At 33.2% G+C, this 24,518-nt stretch overlaps 1 protein-coding gene across 2 annotated transcripts in view; it reads left to right on the top strand.

Moving 5' to 3' along the window:
• Nucleotides 1-24,518, top strand: part of LOC113511619 (ATP-binding cassette sub-family G member 8) — a 73,766-nt gene that overhangs the window by 26,040 nt on the left and 23,208 nt on the right. For both annotated transcript variants that reach the window (XM_026895286.3, XM_031913428.2), the window contains one exon: nucleotides 12,024-12,060. The gene's annotated coding sequence lies outside the window, so the exon portion shown is untranslated. The remainder of the gene's footprint in view (nucleotides 1-12,023; nucleotides 12,061-24,518) is intronic.

The raw sequence follows: 24,518 nt of genomic DNA, 5'->3' as shown, positions 1-24,518 counted from the left end.
GTATGTCACAATTACAGTCTTGGTCATGCAGAAGTAGTTTTGACTTCTTAAGGCGCTATATCCCTTAAATGATCATTTTTAAAACGTTATTCCCAGATTAGCGTAACAGTAAAAATCAATCAGTAAAAAATTATCTGTGTGTTTGAAATTAATTTATTTCACTTATAAATGTATAATAATTTTAATAAAGAAAAAGTGTTTTAAGTGTAAAGTATTTAAGGTCTAGAACATATGATTTCATTTTAGCAATCAAATCTAATGGGAAGTGGTAATCGTTGTCTGTAGATATATAAGAGCATATTCTTTTTAAAAGGCCGGCAGCACACCTGCAATGCCGTTAGTGTTGCAGATGATCATGGGCGACGGTAGTCACTTACCATCAGGTGAGCCGCAAGCTCGTTTGCCTCCTGTGTTGTAAAAAACATATGCACGCGTTAGGTTTTGTAATTAATAGAAAAAGATAACGGTATCTAGTGTCTTGCTTTTCTCATGCGATCGCTAGCCAAACATGTTCGTATATATCGGTAGATTGTTTACGCCTGTAACACCAGGAATTGTCACGCGCTCGTTGCCGAACCTTAGGAAAGTTTAATATGCTCTTTTTGAAGAACTTCATGCTGTAATCTCTAGGGCGGGTTTCGTTTGCTACTTGTCTTGGAGGGCTTTTTTAACGGATGATCATGGAACTTCGCCTGTGCTAATTGTTTATTTTGACAGGGCACCTGTGAATGATGATGAGTGAGGAGGTGGTGAAAGCAGGGCAGTTGGCCCATTGTAATGATTCAACAATAATGGTTTCCAGGAGGAAATGGCTGGAGGTCAACCTGATAGGATAATTTGCTAACAATAGAGTTACTAGTCCACATTACTAACAATCCTGGGGGTTGTAATGGTTAATATATGGATAGTATAGTTGGATAGTGCTGCTATAATGTGAACTGGGTATGAATATGACACATCATATCAGCCCTTAACCATCGATTGTTAAAGATAAGCCTCTCCTTGGGGGTTTTTGCCAGTAGTTGCCACGCTTGGCAGGCGGATTGGCAATCGCAGTCAGGCTTTAGAGATGTTTTAAGAGAGACGCTGCTGCCCATCTCTCGTTATAACATACCTTAGTCGTCTTTTATTACAACCACAGGAAAGGAAGGGGTGGCCTATTCTATGTCAGGAGCACACGGCCAAATACATTGTACGGAGACATAATCCTTTAGTCTTAATATTTTTATATACCTTTGCTATCACCTTTCTTTGACCTGTCGATCATCGTAACTAGCAAAGTGATTGGTATTTTGTAACAGCCCAAATATCGCATGATCGTCACGCATACATTCTGTTCTGTAGCGCTGTGTCTAATCACTCGTGTAAATGACCTTTACGCTCGATAGGGTTTTCGAGGGTCGAACAATCGTATGCCCCCAATTGCAAATTGTTATAATATGTATTAATATTATCAAAATTGGAAAATCCTATTGTAATTCCGTCCGTTTTAGTATTTTTTCAAGTACACAATAATCATTAGAATTTTATTTCATATTATAAATGTTTCTTAAATGACTTATTGTTGTGATTAACTATAATTATAATGCTACAATATATTTAATTTGTTACGGTTACTGTTTAAGTTTTTGAATTAAAAACCTTTGGACTAGTAGCAACTAAAGAATACTTTTAGAATACTATTTGATATATTTAGCCTAAAGAAATGACTTAGACGAAACCCACCTCTAGATATTCAATCCAAATTTGATATTTTTACATAAAAAATAATCTACAATATTAATTTGTAATTTTATAAGAAATATAGCTATAATAGAGTTTTCAGTATGTATAATCCGTTTTACATATCATATAATCGGGGTTCCTTGGGCATTTTATTATTATTAAATAAAATATTTAAATGTAGAACATGGTATTATTATATTATCAATAAAACAGAAAAACGAAAGCTTTAATTGTTATAAAAATAAGACCATTTAAGAATTTCCTTCTTTTGGGAGTCATTCAAAAAGTGTCCAGACTCATTAAAAATTAAACTAGAGTAAGACTGTGGACAAAAATACACAATGGATGACGGCATCGCTATTAGACTCGTCTGAGTAATGAGCTTAGTATAATAACTACTCGGTTACCGTAACATAACTGTTAATTTTAACCTTTTCGTATTTCCGACTGCGTGAGACTATTTTACATCTTTTAGTCGACTATTTTAGAGCATTATATTTATTAATTTATACTTTATTATTAATTTATACTAATAATATATAAGCAATAAACAAATGTACAAGGGCCAGCTTAACTCTTCAAGAGTTCTCTTCATACAAAGCCAAAGGAATATCAAGGTAATGTAGTAAAAAATTATGTACTTAAAAGAAAACAGCAACTATAAGTGATCTATCATTGTTATTAATATATAATTAAGATTAAATACATAAACATTAGTTTTATTATTTACTAATAAATAATTTAATTAATATAATTAATATATTATCTATTAATAAATCAGAAGTTTCATAAAAGAAATATTTAAGCGGATGAAGACAAAAAAGTGCCTGATAAATTATGAGTATATCTGAAAAAATTATTTTGATTATTGTACAGGAGACAAATTGGTGAGATAGATAGAGAGAAATAGGTAATATACATTTGTTTTTTTTTTGTTATGTGTTGTTAGGCATACCTACATACCTGTAATTAAAATAGCAGTAATATAAATCAGTATTTTACTTTTTTGTATGAGTACATATATGATGGAATCTAAGTTACTTGTTTTCACTTAAAGCATAAAAAAGCAAGTGCAACGGAAAATAAAATTCGAAACAAAACCTTATAACAATCGCCAGATTAGCGTGATAATAAATTTTTATAAGCTAATAATTATTACTCTTTAGAGGTGTATTGTAGCAGTGAGACGATTTTAAATTTATTTATTTAAGTACGCTATATTTATTGGACATTATAATTTCATTATGGCAATATTCAAACTTGTAGTGTGTAACTATCGCATTTAGCTATTACATCGCTATCTCAATAAACTTCGATTCTCCCACGAGGTCGCTACAATAGTGTCATTTTTTGCCCCAACAAATTAATCCATCCATTCCGTTTTTACGCTCCACAACGACCGGATATAAACTCAATAACGTTGTTTTCTTAAGTATGCCACTTGGTTTAAAATTTCAAAGAATTAATGAACTTAAGAAAGCGATTATATACGTCGTGAGCCGTTTAAATGCTGATTAATAAGATCAATGTAATTTTGTAAGCCTGAGGCGATTTAGGCATGTTTTTTCACTATGAATACAAAGTCTGAGAGGGAGACTATTTAACAAATATTTGTAAAGTATATTTACTAATTGAGACATCAAAAAAATAAATACAGACAAAGCATAAATATGGCACAATCATGCAGTTGAAATTAATACCAAAGGCGAGGAACATCTACGTTATCTGTTAATTAAAAGAAAATTGGTACATAATTACTGAATTATTATTTAAAATATGCTCTCAATAAGTCGTTAATATTCGTATTCGATATTAAGACTGGCAAAATAATATCTGTTGTTAGTTAAAATCATCTAGAGGATTGCCCAATTAACTAAAAATGTACGTTTTACACGACTTTTAAAAGATAAATAAATCGACTCTTTATTTATTATTATTTTTATGCTACTTAGAATGGCAAACAAGCTGACGGTCCACCTGATAGAAAGCGGTAACCGTCGCCTATAGACATGAGCAGTACTGTGGACATAACAGAGTATACTAAAAAAATATTATTATTAAAAGATACACCAATTTTTAAGTTGTGCAATATCTAGTTAATTATTTTGAACCTTATAATATTAATTTAAAAATTGTATACTTTTATAATATGGATGACCGACTTCTAATTCAACCTGCAACAAACAAAATATGTATGTAACAAAATTTTACATTTAAATTAGTTACATTTATTCGAGAAATAATGAAATATCAATTTAAATTAAAATTAGAACATTTTTTATGCAATAAAAAATGGTAAACAACCCGAATGTGAAATGTAGTAACCGTCGCATATAATATTTGTAAAATTTCAAGTTACATCTACTTAATTATACTATATCATTAATAAAATTTGTCTTAGATCGCTTTATAATATGTGTGGTAGTTACGTGAGATCTTAGATGTTATCATTAAACATTCTTATGCAGATGCTCTCGTGAGTTCGCGTGCGGTCAAGGTAATTGTATAATTATGGCATCCGCATAATTTTTGATTAATTTTTCATGAGGTCAATGTAATCGTATAGATATTTTCAACATTTTAAAGAAAGAAGAATGTTGGCTTTCTTTGAAATATTATATATGTACTTATACGTAAAAAGAGACATTCTACCATTTTCGGGTCGACTGGTAGTTTAAACAGCTTGTTTTATTTAAATAATTAGAATAATCTAGAAGTATAATTTTCAGATTCAGCTTGTAAGAGCATTATATAGAAGCTACACATATGGGCATTGGACACACATGGCACAATGGAATGGTAACCCCACCCGCGCTATCGACGTACACCGGCGGGGTACCAGTGAAGGATGATAGGCGAGGATGAAGTAGGTCAGTTAGCCTATCGTGACGAATTTAACAAGAATTGTTCACGATTGTTTCCAGGGGGAACCACGTGGAGGTCGACCTAATAAGGCATATTGCTAGCAATGTGGCTGTCAAACTCCATTGCTAACAATCCATTTCCCCCGGCATTCTATTTCTGTTGTTAATTTTAAAAATGCTTCTTTTTTAAGAAATTCAAACACGAACTATGTTTCGACTTAGTATCCCTATACATAGTATAAAAACTAAACAATGTAGGTACGAATATACTGTTTATATGAATGTAAATAAGTACAACAAGTACTGCCATGCTATTAATTAAGTAAAATAATTAGACCAATTAATTTATAAGTATGCAGTTGCTTAACGGCAATACGAACAATAGTTGTGTCCTTGTGTGTGTAAGGAATAGTGGAGTGCACTGCATTTGTGAATTATAAAGAATATAATTGTTTTGTTTGTATGCAAAGTGAAATAATTTTTTTATTTGTTCTGTTTAAATATATGCAAATGATTTGTTATCTTTCTGAAACAAACGAATTTAAATTAAATGAAAAAGTACTCCGATAGCGAACTAAAACATTAATTCTATAAAAAGACGGAGTAGTAGTATGTAGTATGGAGTTGTTAAAAAAGGGTGCATTAAGATTTTTTCAGAGTCAGCGAATATTAAGTGCCACGACTAGTGTTGCTTGCGTCCATAGGCTACAGAGATCGTTTACTATCAGACGAGCTATATGCTTGCTTGCCACTTTTGTGGTATAAAATAAAAAGATTATTGGAAAGTTTAGTTTAGTAAAAAGATATTTGTAAATTATAAAATCAAATTAGTATTCGAATAACTGTGAAGCAAGAGTAGAATATTTTGTGGCAGATTTATGTGCATTGTAACATTTTAGTTTTCTTTCAAAACGCTTTTTTTAATAAATAATTTATTCGGGAATATTGAAAATTGTATAATTATATTTGTAAATTGATGGAAAACACAGGCGTTGCTACATTTTGTGTGAATGATCAGAATAATTGACATATTAGCTATTTTTAGTTTGTAGGTCATTAACAAAAATAATCATTACCATGTGGTCCCGGCATAGAATGCACCACCCCTTCCTTTCCCGTGGGTGTCGCAAGAGGTAACTAAGGGAACTTAATGAACGAGGTATTGGCAACAGCGTCCCTTTTTAAACATCATGAAAATCTAACTGCGGTAGCCAATTCGCTTGCCAAGCGTGGCGATTACTGGCAAAGTTCCCCTTATGGGTGAGTCTATGTTTAACAGTGGGCAGTTAACGACTAATACAACAATATACAAATAAGAAAAACAATGATGAAAATATCAATTCTCAAGAATAACACATACAAGAAGACGTATAAAAGACGTATCATAATCGTCACGATATATATTTTATTCTATACGCGTATAGGCGACAGTTACCACGTTTCATCGGACGGCCATAATTAGTTTCATGGTATAACTGTGCAAGTCAGTATTAAACTTCGATCAACGATTTAATCGACTATTCAACGTGAGTAAGTATTTAAGCGTTAACGAAGCTATATTGCAATTAAACTGTTTGTATCGATTAGGTAAAGATAGCTATTGCAAGTACATTACGTGCATCAAACGGAACAATGCTTCATTTTAAATTAAGAATAATAACTAGTTATTTCGCTGAGACGTCATATTTATGTATACAGTGCTGCACTACTGTACGAAATTGAAATACTGTGGACTTTAAGGTTGTAGATATAAAAAAGTAAGAGCAATTACAGTCAGCCATAAAATTAATATGAAATCACATGGCAGTAAACTCAATAGATTACAAATTATCAAAATCAATCCAGAATTAGTCAAAATATTATTATCTAATGTAAATTCTTACTAATATAATAAATATGAAGTGAATTTATTTGTTTGTTACCTCATAGCGCCTTAACTGAATAACCATTCACTATGAAATTTATTATGCACGTACTACATTAGACGGAGAAAGAGATGAGCTACTTTTCATGTTGGTCAATCAACATATATAATTTTAAACAAATATTATACTCTGATTATTATTATTTTGTTTTATTTCCGTTATCATTAGTATGCGCATACCACATATATTTTAATGTAGAGGACAGACCATCAATAGTTGACACGTTATGACCTTCCGTATCACTGATCAATATTTGTCCTTTATTATATCTACACCTATAATTGCAATACGTGATTCGTCTCTACGAAGCCTATATATTTTTTATTGCACTAAAAACAATACATGTACCGATTAGTTTAACAACTTGTTAGCAAGGGAAGGCTTATCTCTGAAAGAGATCTCTTTCAGCCAACCCAGTGTAGTTAGAGAGAAAATAATTTAATTTGGGTAATCCAGTGCTAGAAAGGTACCGGTAAAAATAATGTAAATACAACAATCAAACACAAATTGTGAATGAATAAATAAATAAATACGTAAATAAGTAAATAGATAAATTTATATACATATGTATAAGTGCATAGAGTTATCGTGTACTATTGATTAAAAGGTGCGATTAGCATTAACATTAGCTTCAAAGTCTAGTTGGCCATTTCACAGTCGGGACCCTATAACATAATTTTATTCATATTTTATTAAAAAAAATCTGACAATTAAAAAGGTCCACAAGTATTTTTGATCAGATTATTATTTAAAATTTAATAAATAGCCAATATAAAACTGAATAAAACAAAGATACAAATCGAAAATTGCAGCACACGCTCGGCTCAGCAGTTGCACAAACTATATACGTCTCAGTCATTTGTAATCTTGACCCAAATAATCAGGTGTATTCAGTAGGTATTATTTTAATTATTAACTACTTGTGAAGTGCTTGGGAGGTCTCGGTGCACGTGCTACGTTACTAGTAAAATTGCGTATTTTCAATGATCAAATATTTGCACTGTATAAATATAAGAATAATTATATTCAATAGTCATATTTATATTCAAAACACCTGGATCGTATAAAAGGACAAATGCTTAGTTCTATAAGTAATTGTCTAGTGTATTATTTGTAGACACTTGTATATTGAATAAAATGTACGGATTTTTTTATTATTATTACTATTATTACACTACTGGGCATAGGCCTTACCCATAGAGAGGTGTTGTCAATAGTTGTCACGCTTGACTGGAGTGTTGGCAACTGTAGTTAGGTAGAACCGCTGCTGCTCATCCTCGACTATTAAATTCCCTTAGTCGCCTTCTACGATACCCACAGGACAAAAAGGGTTATCCCCTTCTATGTCAGAACCACACGGCATACGGACGGAAATATATACGGATTGGTCTCGTTCAATTAATAACAGTGATATATGATACATACGACTCTTGTCACAGACTAAAATCTATATAATCAGAACAAGTACTAGAACCAGGCAAAAGAACAATTCAAAAGCCATGTAAAAATAAAGGGACAAATTTATTATCGTTTTGCGTGTAAACTTCGGGAATTTTTTTTTATACAACTTAGAATGGCAAACAAGCTGACGGCCCACCTGATGGAAAGTGGTAACCGTCGCCTATAGACATGAGCAGTACCATGGACATAACAGAGTATACTGTTTCGTCCATGATGCCCCCCATGCGTTGCCATTTCCGAGGAGTCAGATGTTATTCCTCTGTACCCCGTAAATTCACGCCATATCCCACCCTTCAAACCGAAACACAGCCATGCAAACACAACTAATCTCTTCATAGTGATCACCTAATCCCTTTACATTTCTGAACTTTGCTGAAACTAATAACAGTTTTATTTATACTCATATCGGATTGTATACTAGTCAAGTAAACCATGTTTAATGTAAAGAACAAAAAACTTCAAGTGTTTATAAGTTAAATAAATATTAAATTCAAATTTATTACATAATTACGACACCCACAGGAAAGGAAGGAGTGGCCTATTCTATATCGGGACCAAGCGGCTACATATAACATAATACATACCATTCTATACATATATACGACATTCCATGTTAGCCATCAATCCGCTGCAATGAAATTATTAAAGAAGCCACAAACTGTAACAAATAAATCATTAGGGGCAAGCGGTATTAACCCTACTGTGATCGAAAAGCGTACGATACCGGTCTATCAGACTAAAGACCATACCTTTTACATAGCAATGTCTTCCACGTTATCGTGAATATAGGTTTAGCTATTACTTTTTTATGTAAATTATTTACCAATTTATTTGTCATGACACAACAATAAGAAGTAGTATGCACCTAGTTGTGTGCTCATGTTCACATGTCTTTGTAGTTTACAATACGCAGTAAACATTAACATTGTTGGTACTTTACCAATAATTAATTCCACATACCTCGATGTGTAGGTGTATTATGCTTTGTTATTTCCGTTGGTGTCATTCTTTGCGTTTTAGGCATCATTTTGCGCCTTATTATGTTTAAACACGCCAAATATATCAGCTTCTAGTAGCAAAACTAATGAAATAAGCTATTTTTCGATGACATATCACGATAAAATATACACCAGATTTTAAATTAGACCTGCAGGAATATAACTGTAAAAATCGTATCCAATTTAGTCTAGTAGTTTTTGCGTGAAGCCGAAACAAACACACAGATTGACAGATAGACAAAATTTCTAAAAAGCATTGCTTTGGCTTCTATTTATTTTATTAAAATACCTCATGTTGTTTTTTATTAAATTTCTCCCATGCACAAACATCGTCTAGTTTTACGGTTATTATATTGGTAATTAGGTAAGTCTACCTCTAATATTTTTCACTTAATTTCTTTTATTTTTCTATAATTTCAAAAAGTTTTTCTCCTAAGAAGAAATTATAAAACGTCTGTTTTGTAATATAAATTAATATATTTATTTAGATTTAATTACCCATAAAATAAATATAATGTGTTGAAAGTATTTAACATCCCAATATCACATATTCTATGGTCAAAACCAGTTCTAAATTTTTCTAATGTCTATATTCTATCCGTATCAAATTACTTTTTCACTCTGTCCATGTCATTTACTCTCATATGAATTATCATATATCTGATAATTATAATGAGAAATAACACGTGTAACTTCATATTTATTTACACATTCAATTAATGGAGCAATAAGTTACTATTTACATATTGCAAGATTATCTATTATTTAAATCGAATAGAAGGCATTTCTCAATAATTTCTCATATTGTTCTCGTGTGTGCCGCAACGCGATATATACACGTAATTATTGATCATCGATCATTGCGCTTTCTGCAATTTGTCGATGGTGTTGAGAAACAATAAAGAATAGAAATAGAGACCCCGCTAAGTGGGTTTAGGTACGTATCGCCTAATTATATCGACTACTATTCATCATATTACATTACCATTATATTTAATTATATAACATAATAAATAGTATCTGGTTGATGTAGATAGTTAAGCACAGTCGAATTCTATTTAAGTGTCAGCTTATATATTTTATCCGGATATAGTTAGTGTATTTGCTTAAATAACTTTATTGAACAAATGAGGGTACAATAGAAAAATCCAACTTATCCAGGCTTTTCCATACTTAGCCGCGTAATTGAGTTATTGTGCGTTAGTTTTTTTTTTGTTTATATGTAACCCCGCCTGCGCTATCGGTATACGCGGTCAGGACACCTGTGAGGGATGATAGGTGACGATGAAAATAGGTCAGTTAGCCCACCGTGGCGAATTCCACTAGAATTAACCATGATGGTTTCTAGGGGGAACCGCGCGGAGATCAACCTGATAGGGTGTATTGCTAACAATAAGGCAGTTTACCCCATTACTAATAATCCCTTTCCCCCTGTGCGTGAGTGTTAGTTTCATTAACTCAGAGTGGATCAAAGGATGGAAGGACCCTGATGACCAACTCTTAGCACTCCATCAATACAAATGCAAATGTTTTTTTGCCATAGTTGTAAAAATGTATAGTAACATCTTTAACTTTCAACTTCCAGCAGCAGTATCTTCGAACTGATACTATATCGTGACCTTCAAGGAAAAAGCATATTACTTTTTAAAAGGCCAGCAGTACACCTGCAATTCCTTTGGTATTGCTGGTGCTTATGGGCGGCGGTAGTTACTATTAGGCTGCTCGTCCCTTGTGTTATAAAAAATCTTTCATGCAGTAGATAGTTGTTTTAAATACATATTATACTATGAAATAATATATGATGTTATCCAAAGATGAAAGACCCCTATTATCTATTTCTTTATGACTATGTTATTTTATATATTTATTTCAAGTAAACAGTTGCAACAATGCATATTCTTAGTGCCGCGAAACTGCATTGCAGTTTGTCTGCAACTCTGCAAGTATTACAAAATATGCTTGTTTTTGAGAATATATTTTCAAACACTTTATTGATTGCGCAAGTTGCTTGGTATACGTTCACTTGGTAAAGATGTTTGCCAGTATCTATCATCATTATCATATAAGTCATTATCTGTCTACTGCTGAACATAGGCTTCTCTTATAGATTGAGGGGTTTTACCAGTAGTTGCCATGTTTGGCAGGCAGGTTGGCAACTACAGTTAGGCTTTGGTAGTGTTTTTAGAGGGAGTTAGTTGCCTTTTACGACAACTACGAGAAAAAAAAGAGTGGCCCATTCTATGCCGGGACCACGCGGCGATATGCTAACATCTATATTGTGAAAAAAGTTTTTGTATACTCCCGACTTTATCTGTATGACATTTATATGTTGATTAACCAGGGAAATACTTATGTTCTTCTCTATTCCAAATAGTACACACGTGTACTTGTATTATATAGATTCATGACGATTGGTTCTCAGCCGTTAAAACGTTAAGAGGTTACAAATTATTTTTTTTATACAACTTAGAATGGCAAACAAGCTGACGGCCCACCTGATGGAAAGTGGTAACCGTCGCCTATAGACATGAGCAGTACCATGGACATAACAGAGTATACTGTTTCGCCCATGATGCCCCCTATGCGTTGCCATTCCTGCCATTACATTTTTATATTTATAATACGAGTCTTAACAAGGTATAATTATCTAGATATTTGTCATTATTGTAGCTTCATTTCGAAACGAAAATGCTGGCGCCAATTTCCTTACGACCTGTCCAACCTGTCGCGTAATGCCACCATTGTAACGTTAATGAATGAAAGTAGATGTTATGCAGGCATGCAGGGGCATAGGCCTATTTGCGTGTGACGAATCTACCTTTGTTGGATTTAGGATCGTATCTCTTTTGCCTGTGTATCATTTTCCTTTAACGCACGCGTACTTGAATATGCGTAGAATCGCCACGTAGGTAAAATAATCGTAACACTCAAGTTCATGTTCATGACCGTTGCAAATCTGTGATTGTTATATAGCTTTCACGAAATAATTTCGAAAACTATAGTGGTGCTATTTTGGTCTATTTTTAATGTATCTCTTATTTTTGTTTTAGAAAATACTGGGCAGCGCTGTGAACTGATTTGCTTCAGGTGAGTCAAATTTTAATGATGCACGATTCTTTTTAATGAATGAAAATGAAATATATTTCCCTGTAAGTTAATAATTAATGTTAACTACAAATAATTTTTATATTGTTATAAATGAGTGAATTAATGAATGTAATGTAATGAATGAAATTTATTGCCTAAAATGTGGAACTTTTGAGTGGCAACGTCACTGATTTTATCTAATTTTTGACATTGTCGAAAATTATTTTTTTCTGAGAATACCGTAGTAGATTTCATAGAGAAACATTTATCAATATTTTTCAGTAAGAAAATGTATGTTATTCACGTAAAAATATAATAATAATGTCCATTTAGTAAGATTCCCAAAGAGGGTTGACGTCCGTCAGGCGGCTGGTCATAGAAACAAATCTTTTTGAAATATGGATAAAAAAACATATTACGTTAACTCCAAATAATAATTGGGGTAGGGGTAGGAAGATGACGATAATACATTTAGCAATACACAGAGGTAACCAATATCATAAACGTAATTATAATTAGGTATACTACGGATAATCGTATTGGTTGCATCAATACTAAAAATACTATTAGCTGGTATATAATAACAACACTTCCTTTTTAAAAGGCCGGCAGCACACCTGCAATGCCGTAGGTGTTGTGGGTGATCATGGGCGGCGGTAGTCACTTACCATCAGGTGAGCCGCATGCTCGTTTGCCCCCTGTGTTGTAAAAAAAAAAAAAAAAAAATCACTGTATAACATTAAAAATCTAAATACTTACGGAAACAGACATAATGTAACCAGATTACTGAACATGTGGTAATGACAGTCAATTAATTAGTGATCCGAGCCGACGACGCGTGTAAAGTTACGCTCGGTAGCGGTTATTCGATAAATCGAATATTTCTTGTGTACGATTCGAAATTAGAATTTATACGTTATATATATTTTTATTTCGGTTAAATTTATTTTAAAACTTAAATAATATATTTTATATCTTACATGGAGTGTCGAGTATCAAAATATTTTATTCGAATACTTCTTGTGTACGATTCGAAATTAGAATTTATACGTTATATATATTTTTATTTAGGTTAAATTTATTTTAAAACTTAAATCATATATTTTATATCTTACATGGAGTGTCGAGTATCAAAATATTTTATTCGAATACTTCTTGTGTACGATTCGAAATTAGAATTTATACGTTATATATATTTTTATTTAGGTTAAATTTATTTTAAAACTTAAATCATATATTTTATATCTTACATGGAGTGTCGAGTATCAAAATATAATCGTCATCATATTAGCTTTTAACTGTCCACTGCTGAACATAAGCCTCCCCCTTGGGTGAGTTTTGCCAGCAGTTGTATAACATTATACTGTAGTCAAACAACAACACCTATAATTACAAATTTTAAAAACCTTTGCTCTTTTCTGACATTAATTTCTCATCGAAAGGGCATATTGCTCAATTACTTCATTCACATATTTCATATGTTTCACATGTGCGGTCGTTCAGTAGGTCAACAGCTTTTTATTCGAATCCCAAATACCATTTACTCGCCGGCACCAACTCAATAGTAAAGTTAAAAGTAGGTATTTAAGTACGACATAGAAATAAGTGTTTTACTTTTACGTCTATGTACTAAAATACAACGATGGCTTTATTACGGTTGTACACTTATTCAATGTTATAAATGTGAAAGTGAATTTGTTTGTCATTACTTAGTGCTTTATTGGCTAGACCAATCCTCAGAAAATTTGGCATGCATGTAGTATTTGGGATGGAAAAGTATATAGGTTACTTTTATCCTGGTCAGTCGATATGTTGCGAAAACGCAAAAGAAGTCGCGGAAAAAAAAACTAGTAAAATAAAAAAGAAAATATTACTATATTTTGTGTAGATTTCAAAATATATTTATTTTTACTAGCAATGCAGAAAAATAGCACTAAATGTTTTGTTAAAAATATAGTGTCAGCCAACAGTTGGCCAGCCGTTTTTGGCTGAGATAAATTACTATAGTTTTTAAGATGTATTATATTTCGTCGTATTGTCCCGGCATAGAATAGGGCACCAGTTCTTTTTTCGTGGGTGTCGTAAGAGACAACTAAGACAGAGCAAGGGATAGACAGCAGTGTCCTCTTAAAACATCTCCAAAGCTTAAGCTAATCCGCCCGCCAAGCGTAGTAACTATTGGTAAAATCCCCAAGGGGGAGGCTTATGTTCAGCAGTGGACAGTTAAAGGCTGATATGATAATAATAATAATAATCCTCCATTTGTAGTTGGATTTCAATGAAGAGTGCAGACGAGAAAAGGATATTTCGTAAAATGCATGACATTATTCGGTTTAAATTTTAACCAGCCTAATTTAGCAATATAAAAAAATTGTCCAGTTTAATAAAACCTCTAAATGTTGTGTATAATCGACAAGCCTTATACAAAGAAAAATTTTGTATCCAGAGACAAAAAATCTATAGACTTTGAATCTATAAAATTGTGATTTCGTTGTATTATCAAATATATCTTATCTTATATATTTTATTTTTATATTTAATTATTAATAATTAATGGCCGTGTGGTCCAGGTAACTACTAAGGTAACTTAATGGTAGAGGGATGGGCAATAGCGTCCCTCTTAAAATATCTCTAAAAGCCTAACTATAGTTACCAAAGGCTGTCAAGTGCGACTACTATAGGCAAAACTCCCCTTATGGAAAAAGTCCCTTGTTAAGGTTTGTACTGCTGCCCATCCCTCGCCCTCCCTTCGTTGCCTTTTACGACACTCACGGGAAAGGAAAGAGTGGCTTATTCTATGCCGGGACCACACGCCACATCACGTCATCACTATTAAAATATATTTATTAGCCTCTTTTATAAGTCCTTGGAGTTACGGTTGATGTATTTTTGTTCTATTCAAAATAAAGTGCCCAAGATAATAATATTTACTGTGCCAAATATTAAAATCGAGCGCGTAGCGCGCACCATCAATTCTCCATGCGGTCGCGCGGTAAACCACAAAACTTTTTTAACATCGTTAAAGATAAAAGTGTGTCTATGACTAATTCTATGTTGGCCCACTTGGTAAATTCCTAAGATTTTGCACCGGAACACGGTTAAGTAAGCTGTTAATTTGTTAATTAACCAGTAATTTAGTTTTGGGTGTGTGAATTCTAAGTTAAAGCTAAATTGTGTAATCTATTGGCTATGGGGATCCATTACCTTTTTTATGCAATTTAGAATGGCAAACAAGTTCCCGGCCTACCTGATTGAAAGTGGTAATCGTCACTTATACACTTGAGCAGTACCATGGACATAACAGAGTATGATCGTTATGTCCATGGTACTGCTCCATCGCCATGATACCCCTCATGCGTTGCCATTCCTGAGGACTGAGTGTTATTCCTCTATACCCTGTAACTTCACTGGCATATCCTACCCTTTAAACCGAAACACAGTCATGCAAACACAACTGCTTCACGGTAGAAACACGAATTGCGCAGAGGTGCCCAAGTAAATGACTTCTGTACAAGGTCTCTCTCTCTGGTAATTTCTATGAATATAGTGACAAACAAGTAAATGGTTACCGTACTCTATGGACGCCTGCAACACCAGGGACGTCACACGTGATACAAACCTCGAGAAACTAACTGTAATTTATAGAGAAAACCTCCGCAGAACATTAATTACACAACCTTTATTATCACTATTACCATATTATTATCTATTATATGCTTCACGTAATAAATACAAAGTAAATACAAAAGATATTATTTTATGTACTCGTACTTGAGCCAAGTGACATCCGTTAGGTAGATTAAATTACAATTTAGTGCTATATTTCCTCTCACTTGTGTCCGGAGGCGAACAGTCAGTAAGCGACATTCTTTATACATGAATAATAAATATTTGAATTTACGCAACCCCTCAATGACTAATACTGTGGTCTAAGACACAGACTTATGCGGAATATGCCAGCATAATTTTCCATATATCATAATCAACATTTTGTCATTTTCTCAATGTCCTCTAAAAGGTTGTCTGGAAGAGATTGCTTAGTGATAAGGCCGCCTTTTGTATCACTTTCCGTTAATATTTACTGTATTTATTATTTTTTTACTTGATGCAATGAAGTATATTTTTTTTTGCATCAAGTAAAAAAATATATTAAGTATTAAATTAAAGTATCGTTAGTGGACTTTTATGGTATGGTTTTATGGCTCCATTTACTGGGCCAATTTCGGTATGAAAAACAAAAAAAAATCAAAACAAATTCGGAATTCATTTCATGGTAGACCCCCTGACTTTGCAAAAAATAGCAAATTACTGTTCTCTACTAACTTTTATACAAATATATTAGAAATAACTCTGTGTATATGTAATACTAATTATATTATTAGCATCATGATTTATTGTTTTTTTTTTTTAATAAAAATATCACAGAAATTCTTTAATCTTTCTTAGTATTAGAGATATTATAATCGAAAGATAGAATTGTAATTAAATTTTAGTCCAAACTTCTAAATTGGTCGAATTCGTATTTATATAATCACATAATTTGGGCTTAAAGGCATATAAAGGCATTGTTAAAAACTTTTAATATGTTATTAGAAGTTTAAAAATTTATATTAAAAGTTTATGCGAATAAAACCTAAGTAAAAACTATTTACACCAGAATGTGCCACCCGCAAACATATAAGTAGTGTCAGTCACTTGTCACTCAGATCGCTTTTATTAGGAACACAATACAAGCATGTTTAGTTAATAGTGTAAATACCTCTTTACATAATTACCAAAATCGTACACAATACTCAACCGAAAGTGAAAACATCGTTGTAAGGTTAAAATTAGCTAAATACATGAATAATAAATACAAATAAATCTTTACTAATAACATAAATAAGAAAGTTTCTTCGTGTTTTGGTTATTACCTCTTGACACTTAACGGGTTGAGCTTAGCCAATCGTTATGAAATTTTGAATTAGCAGGAGGCCGAAACACGTACGTTACTTTCTATTCCAGTCAAATAATACATCCCAAAATTCAAGAATAAATAAAAAACCTTTAAAATTTCTTATCAAATCCCAGTCACTTAATTTTTATTTATTTATTTATTCATTAGTACATTTTTATACCACTGAGGTGTCAAACAAACATACGGCCCACCTGATGGTAAGTGGTTACCGTAGCCTATGAACACCTGCAATACCAGAGGTATTACGCGTGCGTTGCCGACACTAAAGAAACCTCTTTACCTCCCTTTTGAAGAACCCCATGCTGTAGTCTCTTGGGAAAACCTCGGCAGGGAGCTCATTCCATAACCTGAGTGTTCGTGAGAGGAAACATCTTTGAAACCGCGCAGTACGCGACTATTGAGGCTGTAGGACATGAGGATGAACTCTCTGTCGATGGTGAGCATTACGATGGTAGAAAGTGGCTGTGGGTATCATATTGAACAATTCCTCTGAGCACAATCCATTGTACAAGCAGTAAAATACGCAGAGTGAGGCAAAATCTCTTCTAAGACTTAAGGGTTCGATACCGCTTGTGAGCCTCGACAATTCTCATAGCTCGTCGTTGCAACGAGTCGAAAGGTTCAAGCTGGTATTTAGGTGCTCCGGCCCATATGTGTCATTATATTATTCCCACTATAGACAACTATATAGAGACCATTTCGTAGTAAACCTTATATGTAAATTGCAAAATCAATCTTCAAATAGGTTTTAAAATTGTCAAAATGGCATAAATTATACACAATCATTGTGTGGTCCCGGCATAGAATGGGCCACCCGTTTCTTTCCCGTCGGTATCGTAAGAGACGACTAAGAGAACTTAATGGTTAAAGGATGGGCAGCAACGTCCCTCTTAAAACGTCACCAAAGTCGAACTACGGTTGCCAACTCGACTGCCAAGCATGGCAAAACCGCCTTTATGGGAAAGGTTTATGTTATTATGTTATAATATATATGTTTATAATAAAATAATAATGATGATGATGCCGATGATGATGACATATAAAATATACACAAAATTGTCGAAATGGCGTAACGTGTACACAAAAAAATACCGTTGAATTGTGGTTTTAAACTAAATTGAGTAAATATTTTTTATTTATTTTTTATACATTATTCGTTAATTAATAATAGCCAAGTTTGTATTGGTAATAACCTCGAAAAAAGTATAATATCGGGTATTAATACTTGATTGTAGATTTGTAGGCGTCAGTCAATAATCCCACAGTCCCGTCATGGCGGTGTCGTAATGATGTAGTTGATGATGAAGGCTGTTTGTCTTAGAAACTACATATTAGTCTGTAAGTGATAGTTTGGTACACTCGCCTTGGCCTAAAGAATGCAACATAACAAAGGACGTTTCCTCAATCAACCAAATGTATAAAAAATTATACAAATTGTGTTCGTGGAATGCATTTTAAATTTCCGTATAATTTCCCAATTCCTGTATTCTACTACTGTGTAATTTTATTATTTTTTAGTTTAATTTACTTTAATAATATAAGTATATTCAGTATTTATAATTGTCCTCTTAGTACTTATAGAAAAAAAATAGAAACCTTATTATACTTTTTTTAATAGCTGGCGTGATAAAGTGGCGTGGACTTTGTACAAAAGTCGATTGCTTGGGTACCTCTATCCCATTCGTGTTTCTACCGTGAAGCAGTTGTGTTTGCATAGCTGTGTTTCGGTTTGAAGGGTGGAATATGGCGTGAATTTACTGGGTACAGAGGAATAACACCTGAGTTCTCAGGAATGGCAACTTACTAATCACGATTGTTTCCAAGGAGACCGCGTGGATATTTATCTGGTGGGGTATATTTTTTTTATAACACGAAATTAATTTTAAAACGAGCATGTGGCTCACCTGATGGTAAGTGGCTGTGACCGCCCATAATCACCCGCAACACCAGAGGCATTGCAGGTGTGCTGCCAGCCTTTAAAATGTAATGGTTAGAATGCTTATGTTCAGCAGTAGACAGTTAATGGCTGAAATAATAAAAAAATAAATATTATGGCCTATGGTCCTGTTTTTGTTTGTAAGCGACGACTGTCATATTACATCACTTGGGCATTCAAATTACAATTCCAAGTCGTATAAAAATAGGGTGTGGTTTGATTCGTCTCGATTGTGAGAGTGTCACGCTATATGGTGAAAGTATACAATAAATACAGCGGTCGTAAATTATCAAAAACATGCAAAATTTTACACTTTTTTTTATTATGACGAACAATCTCTTTGCCGTAATTACTAGCTGTAACCCGTGGCTTTGCGCATGTCTTTTAGTAATCAGGTTAAGTAATAAGCATATATGTGTGCATAATATAATAATGACTAGGGATATATATTTACATTATTAAATGTTTTATATCTCTATATTTAGAAATGATAAAATTTTCATCGTGCCTCCGATCAGACTGTTTATAAATACTCCTTTCCATCTAAAGGTTGCCTGGAAGAGATCGCTTTTAGCGATAAGGTCATCCATTGTTTTCTCACTATGATTATTTATTGTAATTGTTTGTATCTATAATAAATTTACTATTTTATTTATTTATTTAAATAAAATAGTAAAGTTTACTATCGTAATCTTTTGTAGGAAACAATAAAGAGTATCTATCTATCTATCTAAGCATCTTATTCTATATAACCTATATCTATCTACCACTGCCCTATGTTTCTTGCGGAGAAGATGGCATATCTCAAAGGGTATTTATTTAATTAGTGAAATGAAATAATAACCTCGCTAGCGCTATTGGCATTGAAGATGAAAGCAGATCAATTGGCCCATAGTGACGAATTCAACAAGAATCAACCACGATAGTTTCCAGAGGGAACCGTGTGGAAGTTGACCTGATAAGGTATATTACTAGCAACGGGGCTATTAGATGTCATTATTAACAATTCCTATCCCCTTTTTAAAGGGACGAAAACGACTAGCGACCCTGTTGCTAGCAATATATCTTATCAGGTTATCTCGTGGTTTCTCTGAAATTCTGGTAAATTCCTTACAATGGGGCAACCGTTAACACTTCATCCTCACCATCACCCCGCGATCGTAAACCATTAGGAATAGAATAGAATAGAATACAAACATTTATTGCCAGTAAACTTACAATATAAAATATAAATAACATATACAAAAAGTGTCCCACACCCGGCAAAAGGAACCGGCTCAGCGGATGCTGTGAGTGTCCCAGCGCAATGTGAACAGCTGCACAGCGCTGGTTTTCAGCCAGTCCCTCTTTTAACAAAACAACCAAAGTGCAGGGTACCACTATACATTAGGACCAGCGATAATTCCCTTGTTCAATTTTCTCAATAAAAAATTATACTTACTTAGAAGTACTTGTTTACTTATCACACAATCTAAGGTACGAATTAGTAAAAAGTTTGTTATCGGAAACATTTCTAAAACATTCCCAATGAACGGTGTAACGGATCTCACAACCTTTGCTCGTTACGTGAGCCGTCATCGCTGTCGGCGCAGGCGCAACGTCATGCACCGCGGATTTGTTTGTGATGATGCGGTTCATAAAGCATATTTTGCGCCTCACTTAATTTATATGGGATAAAAATAATGTAGAAGATGCTCCTACACGGTATGAGACCTTATACAGCGGTTGAAGGCCACCTAATGGGCTGTCATTAATTTCAATGTAAATAGTTAAAATATTTTAAACGATGATGTAGGTAAATTATAGCAATCATAAATAGAAGTCATTCATCTCTAACTACAGCTTATGAGAAGGATTTAAATGAAAAAGTTATGTATTTTTTTTACGTTAAATGAATATTGTGCTTTGTATAACTACATTTTGTACTTTGTATAACTACAAAGTCAAATAGGTATACAACCTACTTGACTTTATAATGAGAAAATAACACGAGTCTTAAATCTTATCTACTGAAAAAAGAATTTTCAAACTCATACACATAGCTATATGCATAAAAATATAGGTGAATTCAAAAGCGATTCTTATTAGAAGCTGTTTACAAAACCGTTACGTATTTAAGAGTTATCGAATGCGCACTTTCCGCTGCATTCGGAAAAATTATTCAACGGATCCGCACGCGTGCACCATTTGATCACTACAATTTGTATTACAAATCAATTTACGTAAGTAATATTACTTTTGCTTGGAACATAACCGTATGTTTCCATTCGGAGGCGCCGTTGAAGACCTGTTCTGGACAAACTGAATCTACTGTTATTATACCGGCTAGACAACAGTTATCAGTTTTTACATAAAGTTTTATTAATGCAAACAGCACTATGTAGGTGTCTTTTATAATTTATTTCTACTTTCTCTCAAATACAACACTTAGAGATAAAGCTCGTGTATGTAATTCAGTTCCATTTATTCTTTTTATTCTAATTTAAAATTTTGTTTTACAAAAAAACTTTAATTTCAGACGTGGCATAACCAGTTATTGTGATTTAAAAAGTAAAGTACTCAATTGATTTTAGTGAAATTTCTATGGCACCAATCTAAAAGTACCGACGGATGGAATTATAAAATAATAAATCTTAAAAAAATATTACTCAATAGAGATATTGATTGTGCTCAGAGGAATTGTGCATTATGACACGGCTCGCCATCGACAGGGAGTTCACCCTTATACCCTATTGTATAATCGGGTCGGCAACATGCGCGTAATACCTCTGGTATTGCAGGCATTTAACATCGCCTTAACTACTTACCATCAGATGGGCCGTATGTTTGTTTGCCACTTCAATGGTATAAAAGAAAACTATTTGTTTCAAGTCGTTGAAAAGGTTATAAGTGACATGTATTTCCAAGCATTCTTCTTTAACAAACATAGAAGTTCATCGAAAAGAGTTCCTCGTTGCTAAACGTTGTATTCTTAAGAAATGCAACGTACTTGCTCAGACAATAAGTACACGCTCCTATCGGCGGCAGCTTCTATATATGGTTTAGTTATGCTACTGTATAATATTAATTAGTAGATATCTATGAGCTGGCTAGGCTTTTCTTATAGAAATACTCTCGTGGGAACGATGTTACTGACGTGTGCCTTTAGTTATTTTATTGCAACATCCTCGAGTATCCACTGTTGGTTGATAAATATTAAAAGCAGTCATGGTCGGGTCAGTTTAAGTTGTACTAGTAGGCAATGTAACACGTGTCTTTCTAAATATCTTCGGTACTACAGAAGAAATATAACAAAGAGTGGTTATAAGAACAGAAAACTGTTATAATTTTTTTACTTCTCCTTTTTCTTTCGCATCCATCAAAAGTTATATGAATAATGAACACGTTTGTCATGATTTCTTACTATTTTGTACTCTTATTTGAAGTCCCATTATTTGAAACCCTCACTTTAAACTTTCAGTCTTCCAGATCAACTTTTTTTATCAATCCCGTTCGGTAACTTATTTAAACCAACTTCAATAAGAAGAAGTTTCTCAATTAGGTTGTATATTGTTTTGTTTGTTACCTCATAATTCCGACAGTTATAAACCGATTTGGAAAATAATGGTTTTATCTAAAAAAAAAAATTGTCCCATAAAAATTATATCAAAATTGGTTCAGAAATTCAGTTTTTAAATCAAAATAACTGGTTTCTCCATAATTAAAGTCAGTTTTTTATGGAACATAATCTAAATAAGTTATATAATTTAGTATATAATTATACTTAATAGGACCTACTTATACTCTTCGTTATATTTTGATCCCATTATATATGTGTAGTTTGGTTTGAAAGCAATATAGCTAATCTGAGAACGGACTAGAAACACGACTGTTGCTCTTTGGATATAAACAATATAAACAGGTTAGGTTATAAAGTATAATGTCCATGCTAAAGCTTGGCCATTTCCATAATCTAAGCGCTTGAAGGTCCCATACAATTCCTGCGATCCCGGTACTATAAAAGGGCCAATGGCCGGGTCGGCGACCCCGCGGCGCCTGGCTCGCATACCAGGGGTAAAAATAGCCCCACAGACAGGGTAACATCGATTTTTTAATTACATAGGACAACTCAATTCAATAGAAGAAGAAAGAAGAAAATAATTGCTCAATTCCTATTCAAACAGGTCTTTACAAATTATTATGCGGCCAATTTAGAAAGTATCAGTCTAGAAGAACGACAATAAAGTTCGCTATTACTCTTTTTATTGAAAGTTGAATATATAAATTCTGAATTTTATGTGACTACAAATTACTAACATATTTTTTGGACTTATTACCCGCAATAAAAACGACGTAACATACTTTTTCTTGCGTTTTAAGTTACTGTATTTTATTTAAATTCCAATTTACTAACAGCCGGTAGGTCCCGGCATAGAATAGGCCAGCCTTTCCTTTCCCGTGGGTGCCGTAAGAGGCAACTAAGGGAGGGCGAGGGATGGACAGTAGCGCCCGTCTTAAATCATCTCCAAAGCCTAACTGCGATGGCCAATACGCCTACCAAGCGTAGCAACTACTGGCAAATCCCCCCAAAGGGGAGGCTTATGTTCAGCAGTGGATAGTTAAAAACTATTATGATGGTGTTAATGATGAATAGCTATTTTCAATGAAAAAGTTTTGTTTTAAATATAATTAATACTCGTAAAGACAGTGTTTAATTATCTCACTTATTCTATTCGGTATATTCACAGAAAGTTTAAGTATGAAGATCGTTGTAATATTTTTAAAGTTTTCAGATTAGTTCTATAGAAATTTTATCAAAATAACCTCATTAATTTAGTTTTTAAATTAAAAGAACTGCTTTTACCACAATTGAAGTCGGTTTTTATGTTGAACAAAATCTGAAATTACTTAATGTTTGAATGAGTTCATATTACTCTCCAAACGATTTGTTCGCTGAATGTAAATTATTGATTCACAATTAATTAATAAATACAGATCCTCGCCGTTGTTTTATTTTAAGCAGATATTTAAATATCAGAAGTATCAATTTATATAAACTTGATACTTTCGATCCTGTTTCAAAAGTTTGTAGTGTGGACGTCCTATTCATGAGAAAGCCTTAGCACGCCGATTGGATGCGCAAATTTTACATCTAGCCTGTAGTAATGACTAATGCATTCCTATACCAGTTAGACAATTTACAATTTTGCGGTCATTGTAATCTACCAGGAGCATAGCATTGCATTTTGTAACAGATTGGGTTGAATACTCATTCTGGTTAGAGTAGTTTTAAAATACTTATGGATATTTAATATAGAGGAGGGAAGGGATCTCAAATCATCAATCATTATTACCATTTCTGATTTTAATGTTGAAGTATTTTGTCTAATTTAATTTAGAATGGCAAAAACAGTCCGTTTGATCCATCAAATCATTCATGATCGATCAAAAATATAGTTAGTGTTTCCATACAGTAACCATAGCTTATAGACACGAACCATGGAGATCACAGAATTTACTGTGACGCCCATGATGCGTTGCCATTCCTGAGGACAGCGGTGTTATGCCTCCGTACCTTGCAATTTC

The sequence above is a fragment of the Galleria mellonella genome, unplaced genomic scaffold, assembly GCF_026898425.1.
Source record: "Galleria mellonella isolate WM207_F2 unplaced genomic scaffold, CSIRO_AGI_GalMel_v1 utg213, whole genome shotgun sequence".
Classification (NCBI taxonomy): domain Eukaryota; kingdom Metazoa; phylum Arthropoda; class Insecta; order Lepidoptera; family Pyralidae; genus Galleria; species Galleria mellonella.
Note: the sequence above shows the minus strand (reverse complement) of the source record. Positions and strands in the feature narration are given on the sequence as shown.